The sequence below is a fragment of the Vitis riparia genome, chromosome 15, assembly GCF_004353265.1.
Source record: "Vitis riparia cultivar Riparia Gloire de Montpellier isolate 1030 chromosome 15, EGFV_Vit.rip_1.0, whole genome shotgun sequence".
NCBI lineage: Eukaryota > Viridiplantae > Streptophyta > Magnoliopsida > Vitales > Vitaceae > Vitis > Vitis riparia.
Window position 1 is genome coordinate 11,268,211 of NC_048445.1, and position 11,084 is coordinate 11,279,294.

Below are 11,084 nucleotides of genomic sequence, written 5' to 3' on the forward strand. Positions count from 1 at the left end.
GTTGATACTAGGTTTCTGCGAGAAACATTGAGCTATGAGTCACGCTTTATATCCTATGATTTCATTTTTTTTCATTACTCTTTCTTCTAAATACCCATTTATATCCAACAAGTTTGACAACTTCAGGCATTTAGACTATAGGTCCAAATACTTCTCATTTTTTTAATGAATCCAATTTTGTCAAGATGTATTCTTTCCATTTTGGCCAATATTTTTTATGTTGACAGTCATCCATAGTTTCTACTTTGGGATCCTCATCATTTCTTATGATGTCAATAGTCACTTCGAAAGAAAATATGTCTCTCCTAGGGCTACTTGTTCAAACTGTGCCTCTTCAAGGGCTGCTTGAGATTGATCAATCATTTTAATTACCTATTTTATATGCAACTTCTTCAAAAGTGTCATCTTTCATATGTTTTTCCTTATGTTTTCCTTTTCTAGGGAATGTGTTTGCTTTTTTAGGGTTTACCACACTTCAAGCATGCCTTAGACTCCTTATTTAATTGTCCTTCAAGGACATCAACTCATTATTTAATTGTCATTCAAGGACATCAACTCATTATTTAATTGTCCTTCAAGGACATCAACTTATTATTGAATCGTCCTTCAAGGACATCAATGCATTATTTAATTGTTCTTCAAGGACATCAATTCGTAATGGAATATTTTCGGTCAGTGAAAATGATTTTGTCACTTTTTTTGCACATTGAAAACATTTGATAGTTGATTTGCAAGTCCTTGCAAATAAATAATCTTTTGAACTTCTAGTTCACATTAATTAGTATGAGGATCAAGATGAGTCAAAGTCAATGCATTGCAAATAATTTCATGTCGTTCTTCTACAACTTAGCTCTTCTCCCCCTAACAGCGAGAAAATTGTCTCATTAAAATGATAATTTGCTCAACATGTCATTATACATTTCAAGTGTATAAGTAGATTAGTCACTAGATAAAAAAAAAACTTCTGGTTTTATGATGTGCGTCTATATGACTTTACAAAGAATTAATGTATTATCTTTTACCCAGGGGATCAAGTTAGTCTTATAAGATTATTCTGGATCTATCATACCATAAAGTGTTATTCACATGGAATCAAATACTACTAGCGATATAGCATAAATTGTTCTGGAGGCTTTAATTAGGTTTCTATCATCTAATATAGTATTAACATTGTTTGTCATCAATGTTATGCAATTAATGAGACGAGTTACATCAAAATAACAAGTCATAAAACATGTCATAAAGACATTGCGCTTATAGAGTTGAAGAAATATTATCATAAAGGAAGAGTTAAAATCAACAAATAAAAAAAAATAGTTATCGATGATGACTTAACTTAATAAGTTGTATAAAAAGCAATGAGAGCATATATAACACAACAAAACAAATATGAAAAAGATAATTTAAAGTTATATATTTTTTAAATATTTCATACATTTGATTTTATAAGTGTGGAGCAAATTATACATGAAATAACTAGGAAGTATTTCAATAATTAAACTAATTGTAGTGATAGATCAACAATTTTATTCAAATATTATCATAATCTAAATCAATGTGCAAAAATTAACTCATAGATCAAAATTTCAAGAGAACACATCATGATTTGAAGAATCTTGCAATTTTTCCATGTCTTAAACCTTTAATTAAAACACTACAAATCTATCTAAATATATATGTAAAGATATAACAAAATATATTAAGAACAATAGTTGAACCTATTGTAATTTCAAAATTATTCTTGGATAATGAAATTATTGCATTAATAAAAATACAAATAATACATTCAAATCCAAATCATAGAAAATTAAGGATTTCAATTATTGAACTCTTAAAAAAAAAAAAAATCATATTTCATAACTTCAGGCTATAAAAACATATAAAATTCTTGTAGCTCTAGGCTATAAGTGAAACAATAATGTTTATATCATAATACTTACAATAATCTCTATTTATATACAACATATATTTTGTTTCACATATATGACTTCAAGTCATAAATTTTTTATATAGTTTCTAGCTATTAAAGATTATAAAATTAATTATTCCTTATAGGTCTTAGTCATAAGAAATTATATAATATCAACCCTTTCTTTCTTTCTTTCTTTCTTTCTTTCTTTCTTTCTTTTTTTTTTTTTTTTGTATATCTTTTATCTATAATAACATATAAAATAATAATCTCTATAGTTTTCATTCGTACGAAATACATATTTTATTTCATAGAACTTCAAGTTATGAAAATATTTTACATATTTTTTCAAGATATAAAAATATATTCAAAAAATTTCTATTTAGCTTCGAGCTTTGGGCTACAAGAATATATACAAGTTTTTCATAAAGCTTCAAACTATAAGAATATTCAAATTAAAAAATTATTTTTCATGTAGCTTCAGGCCACCAAATACAAATTATTATATAACTTTTAATTATAAGAATATATACTTTCCTTCTCTACATTTATCATAAAGTAAAATAATTATTATGAACTTAAGAAACTAACAAGGCAATATTAATTAAAGAATAAATTTGCCAGAACTTCTAACCATAATTTTATTACGATAAAATGAAAATTTTGCATGACATCAAACTATAAAATATTCTCTATATAGTTTCTAGCTATAAAATTCCATAAAATTATTAATTGACAATTTAGTTTGTATAACTTCTCGTTATACCATAGTTAGAAAATCTCTATATAGCTTTTAACTATACAAAATTAAAATATCAATATTTTCATGTTTCTGCCTTAAGTACAAAAAATATGGCTTATATAGCTTCTGGCTATGAAAACATTTTTTATATAGTTTTTACTATACATTCTATTTTATTATATCATAAATGTATAAATTTATACATAACTTCAAGTTATGAAATATTCATTGTATAACTTCTAGCTATAAAATTTTGTTTTTATAACTTTTGATTACATAATATAATTAAAATAAATTAAAAGAAATTTAAAAGTTAATATCATTCATAGCTTCGAACAATGATTATTTTGTTAGAATAAGAAAATGTGCAAATTTGTAAATAACTTCAGGTTACAAACTATTTATTATATATATTTGTACATAGTTTCAGACTATGAACTATTCATTTTGTAGCTTCTACCTATAAAATGTTGTTTGTATAACTTCAATTATACTGTATAATTGAAAACAAATAATTAGGAATCATATACATAGCTTTTGACTATGTATTTGTAATTTTGTAATTTACCCTATAACTTCTGGTTATAAAAATTGCTCATATTTTTCATAACTTTTGGTTATGATTTTTTTTTTTCATGATTTTTTATTAGAAAGAAAAACATATTCTCTAAGTAATATTTGTACATATTTATGTATTCAAATAACATAAACGAAATATAAATCAAAGGTAATTTTATCACACACATAAATAAAATAGAAAATCATAATATAAGTTTATAACATACCTTTTTGTGAAAAAAAAAAGTTTTTATATTTCTTTTGCAAAGATCATTCATGTTGATAACGTGTTATAAAATAAAAGAATGAGAAAAAAAAAACAGGAATCTTCAAAAAAATATATAATAGAATGTAGAAAGAAAACAGAATAAATTTTCATTAAAAGTCTCTTCATTTTATAGGGAGTTACAAAAGATATATACGGTTGATCATCCACAAGTTACCATAGTGGTACAAAATCTCATATTTTATCATATATATATATACTTCTCATAGAGAATTCAAGTCGGATTTATCAAATTGGGTTTTATAATGTTTTATAAAACTTTATGACCTAAAATTTAGAGTATTCTACTTTCACGCAATTCACAAGATTCAACAAACAATTGATATTTCACGATCAAAGGTATAGTACTATTTGTAGTAACAGTACTTATATATCATATTAACAATCGAAACATAGTCGAAAGAAAAAATCTTTATTTGACAGGGCTTCTTCCTATACCTATGAATTCCATTGGATACAAAAATGATACATTGGAATAATATTTTGGGTTTTCCAATATAAATAGATTGATTGTTTCACTCCTATATCTTCCAAAAGGAAAAAAGATCTTTGAGAACTATTTCCTAAATTTGAAAGAGTACTTGGGTTTTCCCAATAACTAAAAAATGTATCAAGCCAATAATAAATGTTTCTTGCAAAGTGGTGGAGATTTTTTCTTTAACATATATATATATATATATATATATAAATTAGATGAAGAAAAGGAAAAATTAGGGAAAAAAAAAAGAATTAAATAAAGAGATCACGTGTCAAAATATATATAAATATGTAAGTCCTCATCCACTTTTCTTCATCTAATTTTGACTTTTCCAATGGAGATTATATATATATATATTGATTTCCTTATTTAATTCCTTTTTTTTCTAATATTTTTTTAATAAATTTAAATATTTATAAAAAAATGAATATTTAAAATTTGACCCTCATGTAATCAAGTTGTAGCCCTGATGCGAAGTGGTGTCGTATTTTCGACACTTATGTGTCTTCACCTATGTGAATTAGTTTGACTTAAATGCATAGTGATGTCAAAGTTTCAATACTTAATTAAAAGGGTTAATTGGTTAAATGGGTCAAAATAACCCCCATATTTACAAATATAACCTACCAGTCAAAAAACAAAAAAGTTGACCTGATTGAGACAAAAATGCCCTTCTTCTTTTTTCTCTCCAACACATACAACTTCTCATTTCTCTTTCCTCCCTCATTTTCCCCTCCAAGACAACTTTCCCTTTCCCTTTGTTTTATAGTAGATTAGGTTCTAATTTTTTTATTCGATCATTGGTTGCTCATTCTCTCTCTTTTCTTGCAGAGAACAAGTTTAACTTCCTACCATTGTTTTATCTATTCTTCATTCTTGGTCACGAAAATATGAAAAAAAAAAATGTAAGTAGCTTACAATTTCTTTTTTATATTATCATTTTATTTCTTTCTATTTCTTGAAATTTTAAAATCTCACTTCAACATTGTAGGTAAAAAATAGAGACTCCATTGTTAGTTTTGAAAAAGTGAAAAGTTCGTTCAAAAGAAGTTGAAAAGATTTATCCATATGACAAGGTCAAATGATGGTAAGCAATAACTCACTTGCATAGAGAATTATTACGGTTTTAGTATTGCTTGTATCATTAATACCCATTGTAGTTATATATTGTTCGTTTGGATCTTTGATTTATGGGAAGTGTTGCTTGCTGCATTGAACATCAAATTTTACTATTTGTTAGGTTTAACTTAACATAAGTTGAGTTTATGTATTTCTATTCAAAGCAAAACTCTATTTTTATATAACTATACTGAAAAACTGAGATTGAATTGTTGACATATTATTATGTAGTGAGTTATTTAATAAAAATAAAAATATATGTTTTAAGATTCATTGCATAGTCTATAGTTGAAACGTAATAAAAATATATCCTATGTTGTACTATTTTATTATTAACATGATAGTTTGAAATATTTATTTTTGCAGTCATTGATGAAGTAGGAATAATGCTTTTGTATAAAGGGAATTGGGTACAAGATGGAAACACATACCACTTTAAAGGAAGTGAAGGTAAAAGCATTACAGTGAAGAAGAATATATCATATCATGAATTAATGACAATTGTGTATCACATTCTTCAACTAGATCCAATTGAGTGTTCAATTTCAATGAAGTATGCATTCAGTGGTAACATACCGACATCACCAATTCAACTAAGAGATGATGGAGATGTTAATTTTTTCATTCGTTTAAATTGCACTAGCAAGTTACCAGCTCCATTATGCATCATTGTGGATAGAAGATTTGAAAATAATGCAGAGTCAATGTTTATGCATGGAAATGGACATGTAAATGATGGATCAATAGAATCTCTTAATGTCGTTGGTGATGAAAGCATAACAAAATTCAACTGTGAGCCACTTGAGATATCTAATGTTGTTGAATGGAACATGAATGGGTATGCTATTGATGATGACTATCATGTGTTGGATACCAACCTAACTAGCAATGTCCAAGTGATTGAAAATAGGGATTCAAGCAACAAAGCAGCTCAAATAATGGAAATTCATAGCATCATGAATATAAAATATGGTCTCATGAATGATGCTCCAACCATGATTGAGGAGGTAAGCAATAATGACCAAGACATGAGTCAGATAGGTACTAGTGATTATGGCACTAATGATGATCATATTGAAGAGAAGCAAATTTATTCTAGTAAGAAAGAAATATAGAAGAAATTGTACACTATTGCCTTGAAAGAGAAGTTTGAGTTTAAAATGATAAAATCTACTACCAAGTTATTGGTGTTTCAATGTGTTGATAACGAATGCAAATGGGGATTTCGTGCAACTAAGTTGGGAAGTTCTAATTTCTTTCAAGTAATGAAATACCATCCTACGCACACTTGTAGGTTGGACATGATGTCTCGGGATAATCATCATGCAAGTAGTTGGTTGGTTAGTGAAAGCATGAGACAATCTTATCAAGTTGGTCGTCAATACCATCCCAAAGACATTATAGGAGATATTCGAAACAAGTATGGTGTTCAGATTAGTTATGATAAGGCATGGAGAGCAAGAGAATTTGCCCTTAACTCCATTAGAGGATCACCTGAAGAGTCTTATGGTGTTTTACCATCTTATTGTTATATGCTAGAGCAAAAGAATCCTGGGACAATAACTGATATTGTTATCGATGTTGACAATCAATTCAAGTATCTATTTATGGCATTTGGTGTATGTATTCTAGGTTTCGTACATCAATAAGGCCAATAATTGCAGTTGATGGAACATTCTTGAAGTCAAAATATTTAGGGACTTTATTTGTTGTAGCGAGCAAAGATGGTAGCAATCAAATTTACCCATTAGCTTTCGGAATTGGTGATTAAAAAAATGATGCTTCTTGGGAGTGGTTTCTTACAAAATTATATGATGTGATTAGACATGTAGATGATTTAGTGATGGTTTTAGATCATCATGGTAGCATTGAAAAAAAAATACAAAAGTTGTTTCCTCATGCAAGCCATAGCGTATGCACTTATCATTTAGGGCAAAACTTGAAAACAAAGTTCAAGAATGTTGTTGTACATAAGTTGTTTCATGATGTTGCCCATGCATATCGAATGTCAGATTTTGATACGATATTCGGTCAGTTAGAGATGATTTCTACAAGAGCAACCAAATATTTAATGGATGTAGGAGTAGAGCGATGGGCTCGGTCACACATTAATGGAAAAAGATATAATATCATGACTACAGGGATCGTTGAGTGCATGAATATTGTACTGAAAGATGCAAGAGATCTTCCAGTTGTGTGAATGGTTGAAGAGCTGAGAAACTTACTTCAAAGATGGTTTTCAAATCGCCAACAACAAGCATTGTCAATGAAAACTGAGCTTATTACATGGGTTGACATGGAGTTGCACTTAAGGTTTAATAAGTCATCGAGTTATGAGGTTGAGCCTATCAACTCTTGGGAGTTCAATGTCAAATATGCTAGGGTAAGTAATCAAGTTAATTTGCAAACCCGTTCATGCACATGTAGGATGTTTGACCTTGACCATATTCCATGTGCACATGCTATTGCTACATGTAGATATGGAAACATGTCATGCTATATTCTATGCTCTCAATACTATATGAAGAACTCGCTTATATCTTCATACTCAAAGTCTATATATCCTATTGGAAATAACAAAGATTGGGTCATTCCGGAAGACATCCGTTGTAGAGTTGTGCTACCACCAAAAAGTTGACGACCAGTAGGAAGACCAAAAAATGAGAGAATTTGTTTAGGTGGAGAGGCTAAGCGCACACGATGTTGTGGTAGATGTGGTGATTATAGGCATAATAGAAAAACATGCAAACGACCAATCCCATTACATCCTAGAGATGAACATAGTTGTGTCAATATTGTTGAAAGCAATATCAACATCCAAGAATTCTCCTTACAACTAGTTCATTAGTCACTTTAATAATGTTACCATAGAATTTCTTTTTTTGGGGATGATTTAGCTATGTATCTACACTTTTTTTTGTATAGGGTCATGAAGGAATTTGTGAGCTTATTTTTTTATATATGCTTAAAGCAATTTTTTTGAATGATGGATTGAAATTTTAAGTTAATGTTTTAGTTTTGTCATATAAATTACTTGGTTAAGTTTAATTATGGTTAAGTTGATGATCATTTCATTAACAAAGAACTTAACTATTGTTGAGTTGAATTAACAAAGAACTTAACCACAATTAAGTTCATAGTCAGAATCTTCACTTGGACTTAACAATGGTTGAGTTGAATTAACAAAGAACTTAACCACATTCACAATCATAAATTTCACCTAAACTTAATAATGGTTGAGTTACATCAATAAAGAACTTAATTGTAGTTAAGTTCACAGTCGGAATTTTCACTTGAACTTAACAATAGTTGAGTTGCATTAACAAAGAATTTAACCATAGTTAAGTTCACAGTCAGAATTTCACCTGAACTTAACAGTACTTGAGTTTCATTAACAAAGAACTTAACCACAGTTAAGTTTCCAATAAGATATTTCACCTGAACTTAACAGTAGTTGAGTTTCATTAATAAAGAACTTAACCATAGTTAAGTTCACAGTTAGAAATTTCACCTAAACTTAATAGTAGTTGAGTTCCATTAACAAAGAACTTAACCACAGTCAAGTTCACAGTCAGAAATTTCACTTGAACTTAACCATAGTTAAGTTTACAATCAGAAATTTCACTTGAACTTAACAGTAGTTGAGTTTCATTAACAAAGAACTTAACCACAGTTAAGTTCACAATTAGAATTTTCACTTGAACTTAACAATGATTGAGTTGCATTAATTAATAACTGAATTACGGTTAAATTCACACTCAGAATATTCACTTGACCTTAACAATTGTTGAGTTGCACTAAAAAAAAAAACTTAATGATTGTAACTTTGAGCATCAAGTCAAATTCATCCAAAATAACAATCAATACTCAACAATATATAAACCTTTTACATAATCAAAACGAAACCCACTACATGGGTAAATTTTTGAAGTAGAACAATTCAGTTGCCATTTTCTCTCTAAACCAATCAATGCGGGCACCAGTAAGTGAGGTGAATGGATGATCATGCATTAAGTATTCTGCATATTTAATCAGGAACATCCCACAATCACCACTGCATGAAACACAAATAAACAAAATTAAGATGGCTAAAAAAATTTACTGTATAAGGCATAAAGGTGAAATGATAAGATGAAGTTTGGAGCATTGTTTACTTACTCATACTCTTGTTGAGGAACATCATGCAACCGTTCAGTGTCCCACTATTCTTCACTCTTAGGATCACCGTTATTCCTATAATATGATGTAGCGCAAAATACGTAGTAACATTTTAGTTAAAGGTATTATGGCACCTTTTAGTCGATTATCACTATTAATGCCTATCAATGAGTCATACACAAATATTCTCCTCTGAGCAAGGTGAACTACTCCCAATACCCAATGCATACTTCAATCATTAATAGGGACATAGACAATGTCCACCTCAGACCATTTCATGGAAGGAATTGGGTGAAGGCCATTAACATAGTCAACAAGAATATCATCTGCTTGCATTTGGAATTGATTCCACTTTTTAGCATGCTTCTCCCACATTGCTTTCACATTTTCCTATATAAGAAAAGGTAAAAAAGAATAGTTAAACTACCATAATTTAACTAGTATTATGAGGGTCAATAGTAAAAAGAAACTATACATACCCAAAACATTATATCTGTGGTGGTAAAATTTTGAGAAAATGCATGGGCCTTTTCTATTCTCCGCTTACGGAAAAAGTAGAAAGCAACATCAATATGCTAGACAACATATAAAAAAAAAAAACATTAGTTATACTATTTCATTATAATAACAATATACTAATAAGTAAAAGCAAACACAATAAGAACATTTACAAATCGTGTTTTTGAGCCATGAGCCATGCTGAACTAGTGACTCAAACCATTCTTTGTCTGCATGCAAGTAATCAATATCAACCTTAGACCTTATTATAATAATATATCAAAAAACCATAGTCAAGCAAAGAAGTTGTCAAAAAGAAACTATTACAAGTTTAAAGTAAAGATAATTACCATTGTTGAAGACTCAACCACTTATGAAAGACTTCTCTTGCTACCTCAGAAATAGATTGCAAATGATTAAAATCAAATGTTGTATCCATTTCCTTTCTAATTTTCCTTCTCTTTGTCGAGTCTATGAAAGGAGGCTGCAAAAAATAGGACTTTTTCAAGTCACGTCTTCGCTTAAATATAGTATGGGACAGTTGCTTTGGAAATACATAAACTGAAAAGTTGCCTGATAGGGTAGGGGTATCAAATAATTTGGCAATATCAACAATTGGATCAAAAATCACATCATCGTCTTTCTCCATCCCTATTATGTGTTTTTCTGCAACTACAATATCTGTTATTTCTTTTGTATTGGTCTTCACATCTATATGGTCATGGTTCTCATCCTCCTTATCTTCCATCACAGTCTCAAACTTGTCATCCAATGAATTAAAATTCATACCAATATTTTTTCCTTTTGTACCAGATTTTGAAAATTTTGTATTATCTGTAGAACATGACTCATTTTGTCATTTCACCTAAAATAAGATATGCACCATATAATAAGATAGCAGAAATATAGAAATAAAATACATAATTTGATTGAATAAAATAGAAAATTCAATAAATATATCACTAACATCCAATAAAAGTTATCTTAAGTTGTCAATCTTTCTGCTCACTTCCTTCAGTTCTTTCTTCAAATAATTGAAATTTGATTCAGACTTTTCCATATGCTTGATGAACTCTATCCATAGATTATGCACATGTTATAAACAAATGAAAAATTATTAAGTTTCATTGATGATTAACTTAACCGAGGTTAATTTTTCAATTTGAATTTTTGTTTGAACTTTGTATTACAATTGAAACATTAAAAATGACATTTATAGATGAATGTATGATAGTGGAGTTAACTCAATTGAAGGTGGGATAGAATAATCCTTTTTGTTATTGTTTTCCATTATAGTAGCAGCAGCAGCATATGCAGTAACTTCAACTAGGTGATC